Here is a 19640-nt window from a genome sequence, read left to right on the forward strand (position 1 = left end):
GAAGCTTGCTGGTATGGAGAAGCTTGGTGGAATGGCCCAAATTGTGGAGGGAATGGGGGAGGTGGAAATGGTGGATAAAACACAGGCCTGTTTGCTGTCAGAGTGCGCTTGCGGGGGAAAGCTTCCCCCTCGTGGTTTTCAGGCTCTGCAAAAGTCATCACTTCATGCTGGGGCACAGGGGCAGCCGGAAGTGCATTTGCTGGAGGGAGAGACTCCTTGGCCAGGTGCACATGTTTAGGAAGTGAAGTGCCTTGCAGCAGCATGTCCCTGTCCTTCCTTTTATCCCTCCTAAGCAGCCTACAAGACAAACATTCATTATTTTAAACATGTGAGCATATCCCCCTAAGGTTATACCATATACAAGCATGCAGTTGGCGGTTTTTCTTGAGGTGAAATCTTTATATACTGTTTATCTTGATTGTATGGGAAAGGTAAACAAAATAGCACACACCATAGAGAGACAGTGGTGTTATTAACTGGCACCAAAACCAAGTTGCTCTGACCCAGGACAACCCTGCTGTCCTCCAGCAGCTGTTTGACATGGCTGTAGGCACTAACAATGGACTGAGGGATGGGCATTGTTTTCCCCTTTGCGTCCCGTGGCCGGTTGCGTGCTTGCTCAAATTCTTTAAAGAGTCTGAGGCAAACACACTCACTGACCCTGTGTGCTTCAGGGTCCTGGGCTGCTTGGCCATGAGTCATGTATAGTCTGTGGGAGAGAAAGATGATATGAACTGGACTGTGAACAAGGATGTAAAGTCATAAAGAACAGGGACTGCAATAAAATAATTTACACTTAATAAATACTTGTCACAATGATGAGTGCTGTCTAATTCAATGACTTGTATTGAACCAAAATGAGAGCAAATTGTGCTCAAACACCTCTCTGCCGCCTGCTGTCCAGGAGCAGAGCCACTCGGCTTCCTGGATGCTCTCCATGGTCCTCCTGATGCGCATCCTTTCTTTTTAGCCTTCTGCGTGTACCTAAACGGTGAAAGAGACCTCCATATGCTTTATTCATTCCATGGAATCTGCGTTTAATCATGGTGTACAAAATAATTACTATTTGTACCTTGAAGGCGCCTTGTCCATGGCATGGAGAGCAGTGTACAGGTGCACTATGTCTGCCTCCTCCTTGGCTGACAAGGCAGTGATTGTCCGGTTCAAACCAACTAGGTAGGCTGCCAGTGCATCAACTGCCTCCCATCCCACAACACCTCTGGAGTCACATTGGCTGGTCTGAAAAGTGATAAAAAGAAAAAAAAACAAGCAAATAAATGTACACTCTTGTTTCTAATTATGTCAGCAATGCTGATTTTAAATTAATTTATCTTATTAAAATCTAACCAGATTTTCTTCGGTTAAATATTGTGTTTTTGAGTAAGGTGTTACAGAAAGTGTTATTGACCTCGGTGTTGAGGGGTCCGGGTTCAGTGTCACCCTCCGACAACACCTGGTCTTCCACAGGACTTGAAGGATTGGGATCACCAGCCCCAAGCTCAGCTGACTGGCAGAGAGCAGCGTCAGGCTCACCCTCATCCCAGGGATCACCAGACCCAAGATCACCTGGCATGTTTACTGTGGCATCTGGCTCATCCTCGTCCTCCTCAAGCACCTGGGAGGGGATTTCAGGCATCTGCTGTGGAGCAAGCAGGTCACCTCTGTTGGTCTGGGCCAATAGATACTCCACAGCAATGCGCTCCCCTGTAACCAGTATAAATACAAAGATCAAGAACGGACCTACATACACACATCTATCTCCTACATGTATAGCACAATCTTAAGAAAAACAGGAGAGGATGTAATAATCTGGTCTACCAGTGTTGCTCTGAGATCTTTCTTACCAGTAGGTTTCCCGGGTGGGGTGAACTCGGGAACCAGAGCACAACCATGGACCCGCTGGCTCATGTTGTTGAGGTGAGACATCAACCGGACATCAAAGGTTCGGAGGGTTGAGGCCCCCTCCACAGCTACTGCCTCCTTGGCCCGGCCCATGTTCCACCTTGATGCGCCCTCCAGCATGTACATCTGCATGTGCACTGCATTGCACCGCCAGCCTAAGAAACAAAATACTCAACCAGTATTGTAAAGTGAAGACACATGAATACCCGACAGTGATAATTGTGTCATTTCGAATAATTACAACACATTCTCTGTCATAAATAGAAAAGAACATAAAAAAAAGGCACAATACAGATGTGAATGTACCTGGAATGAAAGCACACTGGTGTGGAGGATCCTCTACCACACCTAAGGATGTCCAGCTCTTTGCCGCCCTTCTGGAGAGTCCCCACCTTTGTGTACAGAGCAACACCTGCAGGGTCTTGGAGGCACTCCAGGTGCTTCTGCTGCACCTCCCAAACGTGGCGCATGCTTTCATGGTTCACCAGATGCAGCCCTGTGGTGTCTGTCAGCTCCCACACTGATTCCAGCAGCCCTGAAATCATGCTCCTCATTTCTTCCACTCCACGCGTCCTTCTCCTGCAGTGCCTCTTCAGTTCCCCTGGGCTGATGGTGGCCATGAGCTGTTCCTCGGTGGGAGCATGTCCACTGTGGCTGCTCTTCCACTCTGCTCTCTTGGCCTCCTTCAGGCGATGCACATCCTCCTGGTCCCATTCGAAGAGACAGGAGGAAAGCTTGGTGCAAAAGATGCCATACAGAGGGTGGTGTTCTGTAGTGAGGCCGCAGTTAAAACGTCGCATAAAATGGAAGCTGTCCAAGCGCACTGCAGGCTTCCATGGGTGGAAGAGTTTCACCACTGAAGACACACCTGTGAAAAACAAAGTCAGCCGCTGCCCAATTGCCAGTACCCCTCCTCCCACAAGTGGAGTGGTAACAGTGTGTGTGCGTGGCGTTTTTCAAACGTATATTTGATAAAGAATTTTATCATTTTTACCCACCTGACTGGCTGCAGCAGTCCCGGTCAACATAGATGACCTCAGGTTCAGCTTGGCCCGCATTCTTATATCGAGTGACGATGCCATGGCACAACTCCTCCAACCCTGCACCTTCACCCGTTGTCAGAACAGAGTTCAGAACCTGGCCAAAGTCGTTGCCGATGTTTGTCATCCATGCAGCGCTGTCCCCAATAGCGCCAGCCAGCTTCTTGGTGATCTGTAAAACAAACACTACTTTCAAACTGTTTGTTGTAATTATACACGTTCTATTTTCCATATTTTTTTACTGTTGAAACCCTAACCTTCTTTGTTGAATCCATCTTAAGAATTCTACCATAGGTAGAGGTGATCACTCCCTTCATCTCATCCAGATGGCTGAGGATGTCGTTGGAGTGGACCGTCTCAAACCATCGGGCAAGTGGAAGGGGCCTGAAGGGTGGTGGAGGACTATGGACAGCTGCGGAGGGGACGAAGGTAGCCATGTTCGTATGGCGCTCACAGTCTGAGAGGTAGCGGATGGTCTGACGTGCCCACTCCTCGCTGTGCGCTTCCTCTATCGCAGACTGGAGGTAGGAGGAACTGTTACCACTGGTCCTCGGCTTCAGGAAAGTCATGCATTTCCGGTCCAGAGCCAGCTGTGTTGTGAGGACAGCAGGGAACAGGCTCCTGTGTGCCACATCCAGCTGGGAGAGCATATCCTGGCTCCATGGGCAGACAGGCTGAGAGCACTTGCTGCAACGTGGATAGTCCCCTCCCACTAGGTAGTAGCGGCTGTCCACATCAATCACCTCTCTGACCTTTCTGTAAATCCCAGAGCTGTTCATTTTTCGGGAACATTGTGGGCATTTAAGTGGAATCCCCCACATCCTCATTGGTGCCCAGATGAACATCCTCTGCCGGTAGTACCACCCAGGCTCAGGAGGAGATGGTTTGGGCTCCAGTGGTGGGTGAAACCAACATGCTTTTATGTTCCTTTTCAGCTGGCCTGTGGGCTCATATAGGCATTTTGCAATCCACACCTGATCTGCTTCCTGGATAACCTTACGAAATTGTTCAGGAAGAAAACCTTTCCAATTAGCAAAAGTTGGTCTCAGTGGAGTTGCAGTGTGGTGTGGTGTTGCAGAGCTACTTGAAGGGGGGAGCAGAGATGGCACTTGCTTAGGTGGTAATAGTGTTGGCTTTTGCGGTGAGATTAATGCTGAATAGTGAACCGCTTGTATATGGTTCAAAAGACCAACAGTACCCTGCACCTTGGCCCCACAGGTGTCACACATCTCCTCTGTATGGTGGTCAGACAGGTGTTCAGAGAATTTTTCTCCTTCCACAAACTCGTTGCACTTGTAACACTGCACTCCCTGTCTTGCCACTGATGGTCCTGCCACTGCGTCTCCTCTCCCTGCCTCTGTGTCTCCTTTCCCTGTCTCCATGCCTCCTCTGCCTAACTCCGCGCAGACTCGGACTTGCCCTGCCTCCATCTCAACTGCTCCTGCCTCACTAGAGCCAGCGCCTGATGACAGATCTGCTGGCGGGGGGGGGGGGGTACAAAAAGAGGGCCATGCTACATGCAACTAAGAACACACTAAGAACACTAGTAGTTTTCTCTAATTGTGCAGATATATATTGTTAAATAAATGAATGCACATGCTACAGTGAATCATCATGACTTAATAAATAATTTCACCTACCTTATGAAACCCACAGGAGCACCGAAGCCTTCTCCCAAACAGATCCTTTGTGTGGCTCTGCAGGGGGCAAGCATCTATTTGCTCCAAGGCCTTTTTCCATTTCTTGGCCCCTGGTCGTTTGCCAGTGGAGAAATGGTACTGGCCCTGGGCATATTTTGTACAGATGTCCTTCCAGTATGTGTCCGGTTTTCCTGTCTTGGTCATCTACAAACATTAAATATAAAACAGGTTAATGTCAAGCCAGGCTATGTGTGCGTACAGACAGACAGACAGACAGAGCGGAGATTATACAGGTATGTATGTATGTAGGTAGGTACATAATTTATGTATATATATATCTAGTTATGTTTTGCATTACTGTTTTATTGTTGTTGAAATACTTTGTAAATGTATGTTTTAAAATATTATATATGAATGAAGTTATTATTATTATCATCATAACTATTATTACACACACAGACAGATGTAAAACTTAAACTTGGCACAATTAAGCATGTTTAATTGTGTGTGGTTTGGGTCTGTGGGACGTTTTGATTTTTTTTATCACAAGAAAGACTTTTTCTTGTGATAAAAAAATCAAAACGTGTGATGACAATTGTGATCACAGTGATGACAATTATTTTTTTATATTATATCGGACCTAGGTCTAATAAATGTGTGGAACTTGTAGGCCCTGTGTCCCTAAACTCTGTCCTCCTCCTCTCTTGGCCAGCTGATAGTGTGTGTGTATGTGTGTGAGCGCACGTGTGCGTGGCTGTGCGTGTGTCAAACCGACATTCACGCACCTGCACCTGTTATCATATTCCCGCACATTTTTCATTTTCCCTCTTTTTTTTTCTCTCCTCTTTTTTTTTTTGAGGGGGGGGGGGGCAATAAATATAGCTTTCCCAGTGATAACTACTAATACAACCGATTCTCTGCAACAACCAAAAGCTTCATTGCACACAAGGCCTTGAAATTGATTTTGGTCAAGACAGAGGTTTCAGAATATGAAGATCAAATTCAGAGTCTGACAGTGACTTTTAGAAGAGGATGACATTAATCATCAGCTATCTCCTAAACGAGAATGAACCACAGCTAGACAGCAGCAGGCCCCAGGACCAAGTGGTCAGCAGCCAAGCTGAGATTGAGATCTTACTTATGTTTTGTAAATGTTCAAAGTTCTAAAAAAGTTCAAATGAATAATACATGATAGTTATACCAAAAAACCTTGCTTCATTTGCACATTTCTTGAATGTTTTCCATCCTTTTTATTTTTTAATCACAATTTACTGAAAAAAACGAATTGCACTTTAATACATAAATGTGATCATATTACATGTTAATCATGTATGTTGTTTATATTGCTTGTAATTGGGATGAAGTAAATATCTGTAAAGTATTTTAACATAAAATTGTTTGATTGTGTTTAATGAAAAACCCCAAAAATGCAGCGGGTCCACCAGACCAACAAACATTGCCTGAGTAACAAAAATATGACCAGAACACAAGGGTTAATACATCTGGACACATCTGTCTGCTCTGCTCAAACACATAACCAGGCTCCGTTACCAGAGTGGAGAAAACGCAACAGATAGCCGACGAATTACTATTGCACTGACGGACAATAAATGCAAAAAGAATAGTTAACATCTTAAGGCTTTCCCCGAGGAATCGGCATAGTTTATACGGCAAATAAACAAAAAAATAAGTTACTATTTGTCTTCTGATTCTGTCATATCACTAACATCCCCACCGTCGCCACACAATGCTGGTATGAACAGCGACGCTATTACAGGCAGAACTTCCATTGGCAAAATGGCTACGTTACAAGGAAGTTGAAATACAACTTGGATAAAGTGCCGAGAGGACGGAAGATTAAATTGCATATTGTTTGTCCCACGGTTTAACATTCGGCTTATACATGGCGTTACTTTTATGAGTATTAATCAAGTTTCCAAACCTTGTTCCCATGCTTGTCACAAGTGTATGCGAAGAAAAATATGGCCGACATTCAAAAGCGTTAACCGCGCCCCCTCCGACGTCACGTCACGTGTCCCTTTTGCCCCATTTTTGGCTGTGTTCGGACCTGTGTTCGGACCTTGTTCGGACCTTGTTCGGACCTCGTTAGGAACTCTTTGATGTCGTTAGGAAAGTGTTCGGACCTTGTTCGGAACTGACAGAATGTGTTCGGAAGTGTTAGGACCTCTGAGGCAGTCCAAAAACCGGCGGGTAAAAATGGGGCAAAACGCACTGTCACGGTGGGGGAAGGAAGGAAGAAGAACAAGGAAAGAGGGGGAAAGAAAAGGAGAAAAAAAAAAGGAGAATTTTGGCTTCATTCTGATGTCGTTCTCCCTAATGGTCAGCAGAGGGCGCTGTTGGAGATATGTTGAATCATTGGCTGATGTCAGGTGCCCTTAACTCAGAATTAATCAGAATCACAATACTTTATTAATCCTACAAGAGGAAATTATTTTGCCACAGCAGCAGATGATAAAAAAGCAAATACTATTCCAACTGCCTCAGCCATTTAAAGTTGATCACCATCTCCTTGGTCTTATTCACATTCAGGAGCAGTTGATTTTGTTTCAATTCACTTGAATTCAATTTTTATTTGTAGTGGCCAAATCATAATCTCAATCATTATCTCAAGGCACCTTGCAGTAAAGTCAAGACCTTACATATATACCATTATCCATATAACATTATAGAAAGAGAAAAGAGATCAGAGTATAGGCAGTTGTCCATGAGAGAACTTGCAGGTGGAATGATTCAGAGTGGTACTAGAAATCAGAGGTTAATAATAACTAGAAGATTTCTGAAGAAATTTTGATGGGTGCCAAGCTGCTGCCCGTCTTCTGCCCGTCCACACACAGACACAGAGAGGCTACACACGATGGACCACTTTACAGACAAGAGGATATTAAACCCAACAACATTCAAATCTTACCTCTGTCCTATGGTGATAGAAACTCCAGTCTTCATCGGAGTCCTCGGTCACATCTGTGGTTGCTGAAGGTTGTTTGGGTCACTGCAGCTGATGGGAGTCCTTCTCTGCTTCGTAAGACAAAAAGAGAGGAAACCAAATGTTGAGTTTCTCATGTCAATGTAGATCAATTTTCTTGTTTTTGATTCATCACAAAAAATATCTAAAGTACAATCAATGTATTGAGTAAAGATAAAAACACTCACCTTTTTTTATAGTTCTTCTCCTTGGACACGTCACGATGCAGTTTGAATCCTCCTGTGGAAGCGCAGGTGTTCGGTTCAGCAGGACCTCAGATGGAAAGCTGGACACATAATCATTAACAGCATTAATCATAAACAGACATCCTTACTGTATGTGAGCTGTGAGGGGAAGTGTCAGTACTTACTTTAGACCTTTTTGTCTGTCTCTGCAGCATCTGCATGATGACTGTAGTCTGGATTCATGCCGGTTTCCATCTGGTTGCTCATGTTTTAAAAGCTGGAGACGACAATCATGAAATTAGCACCAAGCACACATGATGAAAAGCACTGAAACTGTCTTCATACATGTAGAAGTCTCACCTGTAAGTGCAGCGTTACATCTAATGAGGTCCTGCTTCTCCAACTGAAGATGCTGCATCAGTGTTTTCTGGGGGGGGGGGTTGTGTTGGTTTCTCTGAGAGAAGAAAAACAAAAGCATGATAACTTGTAATGAATAAATGGAACAATCTGGTGATGTTATGAGTTAAGGATTCACGTTAAACAGAGTGAAGTGTGAGGTGTAACTCTGAACCTTTGACTCCAACATTTACCTCAGTTTAATCTTTTTCTCTGTCTGACTGAAGCTGCTCCGTCTCTGTCCCGTCTGCCTTCTCTGAGCTTCTCATCACTGGTGGTGTAGTTGGTCTTCACTGTGGGCTTCTTTCCTCTGTGTCTGCTGCTGCTCTCTGACTGAACAAACTCATGATGCTCTTTTCCAAAAAAATGGTCAAGGATGATAAACTAATTGTCAAAGCATCACCGTGCCAGCACGGTACAGCAATCAGGAAGAATCACACTCTACTAGTTAAGCCATGATCCTCAAAGTTCATATTTCACTGATTGGAAGATATGTACAATAATTAACATCATAATTGCCAACTGTCAAATAAAATACCATGATTATCATTCAAAAGTGCTCATGATTTGAGAATATATACACGAATAAATAGACAGAAAAATGGATAAATAAGCAAAATGAGCAGTCAACACAAGCCATATTCTGTTCAGATCACAATGCATTCACATTCTGACTCATTCAACACCAGCACATAGCTTTTGCCGTCGAGAGCGTTCAAGTTCAGGCTGCGGGCTAACAATGTAGCATGCTAAGCTAACGCAGGCACACAGAAACATCAGCGGAAGGAAAATGAGCAAATACCTTATTCTTTATTTAACTCGAAGACATTCATATTTCCGCCACGATCAACGACAGATAATGTTCAATATAACCACTCAACACAAGCCTTATACTAAAATAAATTCTCAGTAAATTCATAGCCTTCACAGCATTCCACGTCAGACAGCGGGCTAATAGTGTAGCATGCTGAACAAGGCAGTCACACAGAAACATCGGCGGAAGGAAAATGAGCAAATACCTGGTCTTTATTTAACTCGAAGACGGTCATATTTCCGCCACGATCAACGACAGATAATGTTCAATATAACCAAACCAAGCAAAAAATAGGTCTTACCTGAACAAAGCTCGCCAGACAGAAAGACTATTCGAGAATATTCGAAGAACCAGGGGCGAAGTGACGATCCAACAACCAATGAAAACAGTGGAATTGCTGACGTCCAATAAAGGTTGAATATGTACTGCGGACGTGCAATTTTCCTTTCGCGGACATATGTGTCGTCAGCGAATGGCATGAAGCTGTTATTACAGCTGATGTGTTGATCATAATGGAAAACATATGAGTCCGTGCGCATTTGTCTCGTGAGTGGCACGAACCTGTTATCACAGATGATGTGTTGATCATAATGGAAAACATGAGTCAGTGCGCGCTATCGCGCGCATTTGTCTCGTGAGGGCTAGCATGAAGCTGTTATGATAGCTGATGTGTTGATCATAATGGAAAACATATGAGTCAGTGCGCGCTATCGCGCGCATTTGTCTCGTGAGCAGCTGGCATGAAGCTGTTTTCACAGTTTTGGCTGCCCTGCTGACAGACAGAGGCTGTCATGTTATATTGTATTAGGAGCACAGATAAAACAGGCTGGCACAATGCTGTTACAGCTGGCCAGCCATCTTGGCTCTGGCTTCATCAGCTGTGATAGAACAGGGCAGACATCTTGAGTGAGCTCCCAATTAGTTGCTATGGGCAACAGCTGTGACTGCCAACTGCCAAATCTGCACCTCACTTTGTCCCCTTAAAATCATGGGGTTTTCATTTTGAGGAAGAAATCTGGAACAAACGGTCGCTGTTCGAAAAGTAGGAGTCGTATCCGAATAATTCTTTCACCGTGAGCACCAGAAGGGACGGGGGAAGCCAGCGGTGTACATTTTATTCTTCTAACCCCCGTGGCTCCTTTATTATGGCAGTTTTAAAATTATTTTTCTGACTGATTTCAGGCCTCGCCCGTTTTATAATGGGATTTAATGTTCCCTCTCTGTGCTCAGAGGTGATTTTTGAGAAATCTGTGAGGCCCAGCTCAATGACAGTCACATTGGGTGAAAGAATACCTACGATTTGATGTATAATTTATCCAGATCAGGCAGATATTTTGGACGTGAGAGGCATTTGTTTGAAAAATAATTTGTTAAAGATTTTTAGAGTGAGACTTAGAGTGTGAAGCCAGAAAATTAGCTCCTCTGGACACCTAAAACGTAAACTGCCGTTGTGTCAAAGCCATATAAGCTATTAACAATCCCTTTACCACAGTTAAAGCTGAGTCTTTCCTGTCACACACAAACTTTGAATGATGTGTGTGTGACCTTGTATGGCTGAGTTCAGAAGCCTCCAAGGGGCACACCTTTTATTCTGATCTTGTGTAAGGTTTGTTTTTTTGGCAGTTTTAAAATGAGGCTTTCACACTGATTTCATTGCTTGGCCTGTTTATAATGGAAAAGTATGTGAGCTGGAGTGCGACTCTCTGCGCTTAGAGTTGATTTGTGAGAAATCAGTGAGGCCAAGCTCAATGAGAGTGACTTTGTGTGAAAGAGGACTAAAATACCTACGTTTTGATGTATAATTCGTGTAGATCAGGCAGACATTTTGGACGTGAGAGGCATTTGTTTGAGGAAGTTCTTTTTAAATCATTTTAGAGTGGGGATTAGAGTGTGCGCTCCATCAGACGAAGTCCTCTGGCTCCATAAAACGTAAACTGCCGTTGTGTCAAAGCTGTATAAGCTATTGACAAGCCCTTTACCACAGTTAAAGTTGAGTCTTTCCTGTCACATACAAACTTTGAATGATGTCTCTGTGATACTGTATGGCTGAGTTACAGCCCTATTTTCATGCATAAAAATCAAGAAGGAGCAAAAATGTTCATGATTTTGAAACTGTCATATTTCAAAATTGGCTTAATATTTGACAAAGCTGAAACATTTGGTAATAGCTGAATGTCTTGTGAACATTTTAAAGTTTGAATGGTGTATGCTCAACTAGTTAGGTTGGAAAGAGGAGGACGTTTTTGAAGAGTTGAAAGAAATTTCCATTCATTTGAATGAGGAAAAAAGTTGAATAGAAGTTGAATAGTTTAAATAGTGTAAAAGATATCAACACCAAAAGTCATAGCACACATCTCCTGAACAAGCTGAACGTTTTGATACCACAATTGTTGAAATCGGTGAAAGATTGCAGGAGTAGTTAAGCGCCAAAAAACGGTGGAATAATAATAATAAAGGGAAACAGGAAAACAATAGTGAGAATGCCTTAAAGCATTCTCACAATAAGTATGAGCAATAGTAATATGTGTGCCCTACCTTTGGCATTGGCACCCATAATAATAACCAGACCTGTACTCTATTTATGCAGGCTGGGTCAGGAAGACAGCCAGATCCATCGCCACGATTCTTCACCCCCTGGAGCCCCTCTCATACACTCACCCCCAACCCTGCAGCCATACACTGCATTGACACAAACCATATTATGTATTTATTTTATTTTCATCTATTTATTGTATATTGTATATATACGTTCAGTGACAATAAAGGCAATCTTGAATCTTGATCTTGAATATGGTGAACAGGAATGGAGACAGAACAGTCTCCTGTGGGGATCCTGTTTTACTGACCATCACATCAGACAGACAGCTCCAAAGATGATCAACCTGACATAATCATCAACACATGAGACAGTAGATGAGCTGACAAGCATCCCGTGCAGCTTCTTTAAGGCACGCTGCAGCAGGTAGCATGACAGCATCACCCACACTGTGTTGCAGGATGCACAGGACTTACTGATGCAATCAGGTCCAGGGAAGGTCTGAGGACTGTGCCTGTGTGGGATGGCCCATTAGTGGGTCCTGAGGGCCCCCCCCAGTGGTCTTTGATGCTGAAACTTGTTATCTATTTCATACCCTTTCACACATCCTGGATGGTTTCCAGCTGGAGTTTGCTCTCCAGCCTCTGCCTATAGGAAGCCATTACACTTTCACACCTCAGTTAACGCTGCAGCTTTTTCAACTCATCCTTGTCACCAGATCAAATGGCTCCCTTCTTTTGATTCAGAAGAGCTTTCAAGTCACTGGTCATCCAAGGCTTGTTGTTGGGGAAACAGTGTAGCCTGTTTTGGAAGCCTGTGATGCAGTCTGTGAGACTGTCGATACCTCTAATCCTTGTGATGACAAACTGCCTTGAGACTACAGTAACATACTAAAGTGTGAATAGAACGAGATTGTGGTCTGATAATATAACATATGGGAGTATGATGTTGATTAATTAATCAGATTATTTATCAAAAAATAAAGTATTCATTTTATAGTTTAGTAGCATTTTAGTATTTTTCTATCATTCTTAAAACCAGTGCAAAAAGTACAAAGTATTGCAAGCTCAGAAACGGCTTTAATTTTTTTTCTCAAAAGTTGTAGATACAGATGCATGAAGTGAGAACATATTTATCTACCATTATCAAATATTACAAAAATACATATCTATACACACACACACACATATATATATATATATATATATATATATATATATATATATATACATATATAAAATACTCAAACAACAATATATAATAGTAAAATATGTTAACATATTAACAATGTGCCCCTGAACCGATTGTGAGTCTTTTGAGGTATTGGAGCTGGACCTGGGGATCGTGAGTCTGAAGGGCCACCCTGAGAATGAGATGCTGGGGTAGACGGGGGTGGCTGGAAGGAGGACCAGCCCTGTGTGTGGGACGCTGGAGCTGATGTGGGTGGCTGGAAGGAGGACCAGCCCTGTGTGTGGGATGCTGGAGCTGATGTGGGTGGCTGGAAGGAGGACCAGGCCTGTGTGTGGGACGCTGGAGCTGATGTGGGTGGCTGGAAGGAGGACCAGCCCTGTGTGTGGGACGCTGGAGCTGATGTTGGCTGGAAGGAGGACCAGCCCTGTGCGTGGGACGCTGGAGCTGATGTGGGTGGCTGGAAGGAGGACCAGCCCTGTGCGTGGGACGCTGGAGCTGATGTGGGTGGCTGGAAGGAGGACCAGCCCTGTGTGTGGGACGCTGGAGCTGATGTGGGTGGCTGGGAGGAGGACCAGCCCTGTGTGTGGGACGCTGGAGCTGATGTGGGTGGCTGGGAGGAGGACCAGCCCTGTGTGTGGGACGCTGGAGCTGATGTGGATGGCTGCGAGGAGGACCAGCCCTGTGTGTGGGACGCTGGAGCTGATGTGGATGGCTGGGAGGAGGACCAGCCCTGTGTGTGGGACGCTGGAGCTGATGTGGATGGCTGGGAGGAGGACCAGCCCTGTGTGTGGGACGCTGGAGCTGATGTGGATGGCTGGGAGGAGGACCAGCCCTGTGTGTGGGACGCTGGAGTAGATGTGGATGGCTGGGAGGAGGACCAGCCCTGGAGGTGAGTGAGTCCTGAGTAAGATAGTGATTGCTCACAATGAGCAAGATCACTTTCTGCCAGCCAGGCATCATCTCCAGTGTGTGTGGGTGCAGGTGTTCTGGCAGAGCGACGTCGACGAATTACTGCCTCGCCCTCGCGGTTTTCAGGTTCATGGAACTCCATAACGGTGTACCCATGTTGAATAGGCTCAGATGGTAGGTTCCGGGCCTGAAGGAGGGATTCCTCTGCCGAATGGATCTGCTGAGGAAGCTGTACACCTTGAAGTAATCCATCACGGTCAGTTCTCTTCTGCCGATCGTGCAGCCTACAGGAAATAAAAGTCAGAAGAACACATTGTTGTTCAGTCAGTGTTTTTTATTTACTTTGTAAGAATATTGTAAAATATTGAATCGTGAAAAAATAAGATTATAAAAATAAACTCACCAAGAGGACACTGTAGTAGTGTTTATGGTTACCAGTACCAGATTGGTCTTGTCCAGTATGTCTTTGCAGTCCTCAATCAGCTGCTTGATGTGACTGTAAGCCATGACAATGGACTGAGGTATTCCAAAGGTTTTCCCTTTGTTGTCCTTTGGCCTGTTTCTGGCTTCCTTGAACTCTTTGTAGAGTCTGAGGGCAACACACTCAGATGTACTGTTATGGTCAGGTCTTTGGGCAGCCTGGCCATGCACCATGAACAATCTGCAAATACATGACCAGATGACAGTCCACATTATGTATGAGTATTGTGAACATGTGTGCTGCATACATATATCTGTGAATAGACAAATACATGTGCACAAATATTCCAGGCATATTAAAGACACATACCTCTCAGCAGCTTATTGGCCTGGAGCAGAGCCACTACGCTTTCTCGATGCTCTCCATGGCCCTTGAAGTGTCTTTTTCTTACTTTTCAGAGAGTATTTGGTTGTAGACTTGTCAGCTGGATCCAGACAGGAGTACAACCGCAATATCTCTGCTATTTCAGAATTTGACAGAGCCGTTATTGAGCGATTAAGATTCACTAGACACTCTGCTAAGGCGTCGACAGCCTCCCACCCGGGTACTCCTCTGGGATCACACCTACTGTCCTGTAATATGAAAGGAAAACAAAACCAGTTATCATGAAGCTAATTTAAAATAAAACATAAAGGACCAAGCATTTCTAATCACCAGAGGTTAACAACTTTACCGGAGTTGCAGTAACAGGTCCCTGGTCCTCAGATTGGGAGCTGACAGGACCAGCACTATCGCCACTTTCAAGTGTACAATCCTAAGAAATCACAAGGCAGTGAGAGGAGTACAATGAAGCTGAAAAACTCTGTTGTGCTCGTATTACACAAAGGAATGGTCGATTTGAAAAGTCAAACATATGCTATTGGTATTGAAAATTACTCTGCAAATTAGATTTCCTGTAAGAAGATTCAGGGGTTAAAGTGCCACCACAATACCTGAGATGAGGACTGGAATGAGATGTCAGTGGCCTGAGGAATTGTCACATCAGGACATTCATCCTCCGGGCCCTCATCCAGAACCTCAGGCAGGTCAGTACCAATCTCAGTCTGCGGACGCAGTAGATCTCCTCTGTTTGACTGTGCCAGCAAATATTCCACTGCAATACGTTCACCTGACATAAGTAGTTACCAGAAAAAAAAGAATGCATAGAATGAGTGGATGAAAAAGAGGTGTAACCATCATGTAATATCCACGTTATTAAGACAATATTCTGTTCTGTTATTGTTCTGAGAAACTTACTGGTCGGCTTCCCCGGGGGTTTAAACTCTGGCAGAAGTGGATATCCCAGGACCCTGTTGCTAAGGGCATTCAAGCTGGACATCAAGTGCACATCATATATTTTTGTGCGTGATGTATCACGCATGTTCATCGCTTGCTGAGCCCGATTGATGTTCCATCTCGATAGCCCCTCAAGCATGTACATCTGAGTGTGCAATGCATTACACCTCCACCCTGGCAAGACAAAAACATTGCAGACGACAACAACAACAAAAAAAGAGTCTTACGACAACTTCATACACAGCATTCATAAACAACATTTTTCAAATAACATTTCAACTTGCCTGGGATGAAGCCACACTGGTGGCGATGGAAGCTCTCAAGAGAGGATGAGCCTCTGCCACACCTCAGGACATCCAGGATTTTGCCTCCCTTCTCCACCGGGGATCCGATGTTTGTGTACAACTGCACACCAGGTGGATCTTGGATGCAAGGCAGATGCTTCTGCTGGACCTCCCAGACACGAGACATACTGTCGTGGTTTATGAGATGCAAACCAGTTGTGTCTGTGAGGTCCCACATGGAGTCCAGCAGTTGACGGATCAGCACGCGGGTCTCCTCCACCCCTCGGGTCTTCCTGCGGCAGTGCCTGGCCAGCTCACTGGATGTAATGCTGGACAATACCTGGGGGTCAGTAGGTACATGCCTGCCACGCTTTTCTTTGAGTTCTGCCCTCTTCGCCTCCTTCAGCTTAAGAATGTCCTCCTTATCCCATTCAAAAATGCAAGTGGACAACTTAGAGCAGAACGTGCCATACAGTGGATGGTGCTCAGTTGTAAGACCTTTTGAGAAACGCCTCATGAAGTGAAACACATCCAGCCTCACTACTGATTTCCAGGGGCGAAACCAATTAAGAACTGGGCTCATCCCTGTAAAAATCAGCAACAGACAATAAATCAGTCGAGTTACAATCGCATTACAATCCCACGGATCTACATGTGTAAAATGTGTGAAATTAAAAATTTACATCACAGCACAAATGGAGGAAACACACCTGTTTCACTGCAGCAGTCTCTGTCCACATATATGGCATCCGGCTCTGGCTCACCAGCATCCATGTACCTCCTCACAACCCCTTGACACAGCTCATCAAGCCCAGCCCCCTCACCAGTGGTCAGCACAGAATTGAGGACTTGGCCATACTCGTTGCCAATATTTGTCATCCAGGTGGCCGTGTCCTCAATGCCACCTGCAAGCATTTTTGTGATCTGCAGAGCGTTAACGTAGATGTTATTAGGCATACTGACAAGCACAAATGGAATTAACTGTACAAAGTTTTACGTTTACCTTTTTGGTAGAATCAAGCTTTAGTATTCTGCCAAATGTTGAGGTGATGACTCCTTTCAGCTCATCTATGTGGCTGAGAATGTAATTTGTGTGAACTGTCTCAAACCACTGGGCCAGGGGCAGGGGACAGTAGGGTGGCGGCGGCTTATACACAGCTTCAGTTGTGGTGAGAACACACGACCTCTTGTGTATCACACAATCAGTTAAGTAATCAGTTGTTCTCCTTGCCCACTCCTCGCTGTGTGCCTCCTGAATAGCTTGCTGTAAATAGCTGGAGCTATTCCCCAGTGTTCTTGGGCGCATTATTGCCACACACTTCCTGTCCAGGGCCAGATGGGTTGTGAGGACAGCTGGAAATTTATTCCTCTTGGAGGGATCTAATTGTTTGAGAATTTCTGTACTCCAAGGGCAGACAGGTACCTTGCACTGACTACATTTTGGATAGTCTCCTCCAACAAGGTAATATTTTGAATTTATATCTATGACCTCCCTCACCTTTGTGTATATGCCGGAGTGGTGCATCTTTGTGTTGCACTGAGTGCATTTCAAAGGAATGCCCCACATCCGCATTGGAGCCCACAGAAACAGCCGCTGTCTGAAATAATGCTGTGGCGCCGGAGGTGAGGTAGATCGGGTGGGGTTTGGAGGGTTGAACCAGTTTTGAGACTGGTTCTGTCTGAGCTGTACAGAGTTTTCATATAAGATCCGGGCTATCCACTCCTGATCACCCGCCTTGATGATCTTTAAAATCTGCTTTGGCAGATACCTCACCATGCTTACCTCTGGAGGACGCAGACGACATGGGGGTCCAGGTGGTGCTGATGAGATGGCTTTGTGAGCAGCGGCATTAGGAGCATCTTGGGAGCAGATGTTTTGTGGTGCTGGTGTCACCTCTTGAGCTGTGGGAGGGTGAGGAGGGGCTGAAGGGGTAGGAGGAGGAGGAGAAGGAGGAATGGTATTCAGAGGATGGCAGTTCTCTAAGTGCTGTGACAACCCCACAATACCCCAGGCCTTTGCACCACAGTGCTCACACTGCTCTTTAACATGGAAGTCCGACAGATGCTGTGTGTAGTTGTCACACATCACCTCCTGGCCACACAGGGAGCAAGAAATTGAGTTTTCGGATGTGGCTCCTGCCCCTGAACTTCCCTGAACTTTAGTTGCTGCACTGGACGTGGATGTTTCCACTGGACGTGGATGTTTCTCTACTGCCTGTGCCTGTGTCTGTGTCTGTCCTGAACTGCTTCCAGCAGCTGCTGTCTCTGCCTGCTCTGCTGACTGCGGGGGGAAAAATTGCATTTACATTGGTATATGTCCTCTACATCTAACAATTCTCTGCATAAAAGAAACTGTTCCCACACTGAAAAAAAATCACGCACGCACAACTCATTAAAAAAAACATTTGGCAGCATGTTTATATCACATTCAAAATTTAATGATTCAATGACATTACTTACCTCATGGTATCCACATTTGCAGGGTATCTTTTTACCAAAAATGTCTAATTTTCTAACTGTTTGGCCATGTAGGGGGGTCAGGGGACACATTTTTATCCTCTCAAATACCGCCCTCCACCTTCTGGAACCAGGCCTCTGCCCAGTGGAAAATCTGTGTTTTCCATTGGCAAAGAGGGACATCACACCTGACCAGTACGCGTCTGGCTTCCCAGTCTTTGTCATTTCTATAGAAAATAGAGAAATAGAAATAGAAAAAAAAATGCAATTATTTGGCAACAGCTGTTGTAGGCTACAAGGATCTACTCAAATCAAGAAAATGTTAAATTGATCCATTTTCTTTCATTCACATGTCACTAAAAAGCACATAGGCATATTCTTCCATAAAATCATTAACCCTTTTTTACCTACCATAGACCAAGTCCACCAGAGCTTATTCATTAATTGGTGTATTTTTTTAACCCTAATGTTGTCGTCATTCAATGTTGAACAATTTGGTCTTCCTGGTCAGAAATGACTCCACTAAAACCCACCATAAAAAAAGTTTGTGTGAGACAGAGAGATGTATATAGAGAGACATAGCAACAGAAATCATAGGTCATACACCAATCAAAAGCCTCCTCTCTCTTAATGGATATTTATCACTCACTGTATGTGTGTGTGTGTGTGTGTGTGTGTGTTGTGTCCCCCATTCATTTCTAATGACCGGTCATTTTTTTATGTTACGTCTCTCGTTTTATATCGAACATAGAATTATCTCTCTATTGTATTTCAGTCATTTTAAAGTCGAGTGACACAGCCAAAAAAAAATAAATTTAAATAAAAAAATAGGGCAGCGTTGAGGCTGACCGTCACATCATAGCCTATTTTACATTACGCTGCCTTATTTAACCAAGCACTCTGAATGTTATATCAGTTTTAGCACGTAAAGTCACAATCAATCCGAGGTATTTCGTAAAAAGTTTCACATTGATAACTAAATAAATGCGTTATGCTCCGATAGTAAGCTAACATCATACTCTGCTTTTTTTTTTTTTTTACGTCAACTGAAGAACTTAACTTAACTTAACTTAACTTAACTTAACTTAACTTTTTTACATCAATTTAACGACATACAAATATTCCGTTCAGGGGACTACACAAACATATCTAAAGCGGGAAAAGTCAAGTTAAAATCATTCATCATTAATTTTTGTACTTACTGTAAGTGTTGCGGACAATCAAACTGCCCGCCGCCGGTCGGCTCATCTTTTTGTTACCGCTCCCACGTCACAGGGGTGCCAACTGACCAATCGGAGAGCGGGAACCCAAACCAACATCTGATTGGTTCTTTTGCCCCTATGAAGGTTAGGACCTGTTAGGACCTGTGTTAGGAACCTTGTTAGGACTTGTTAGGACTTTGTTAGGACTTTGTTAGGACTTTGTTTGATGTGTTAGGACTTTGTTAGGATGTGTTAGGACTTGTTAGGACTTTGTTAGGACTTTGTTAGGATATGTTAGGACCTTGTTAGGAAAATGGTTAGGAACACTTTTGCAGTTCAATCTGC

The sequence above is a fragment of the Leuresthes tenuis genome, unplaced genomic scaffold (genome assembly GCF_036924035.1).
Source record: "Leuresthes tenuis unplaced genomic scaffold, fLeuTen1.0.hap1 SCAF_23, whole genome shotgun sequence".
NCBI classification, from domain to species: Eukaryota; Metazoa; Chordata; class Actinopteri; order Atheriniformes; family Atherinopsidae; genus Leuresthes; species Leuresthes tenuis.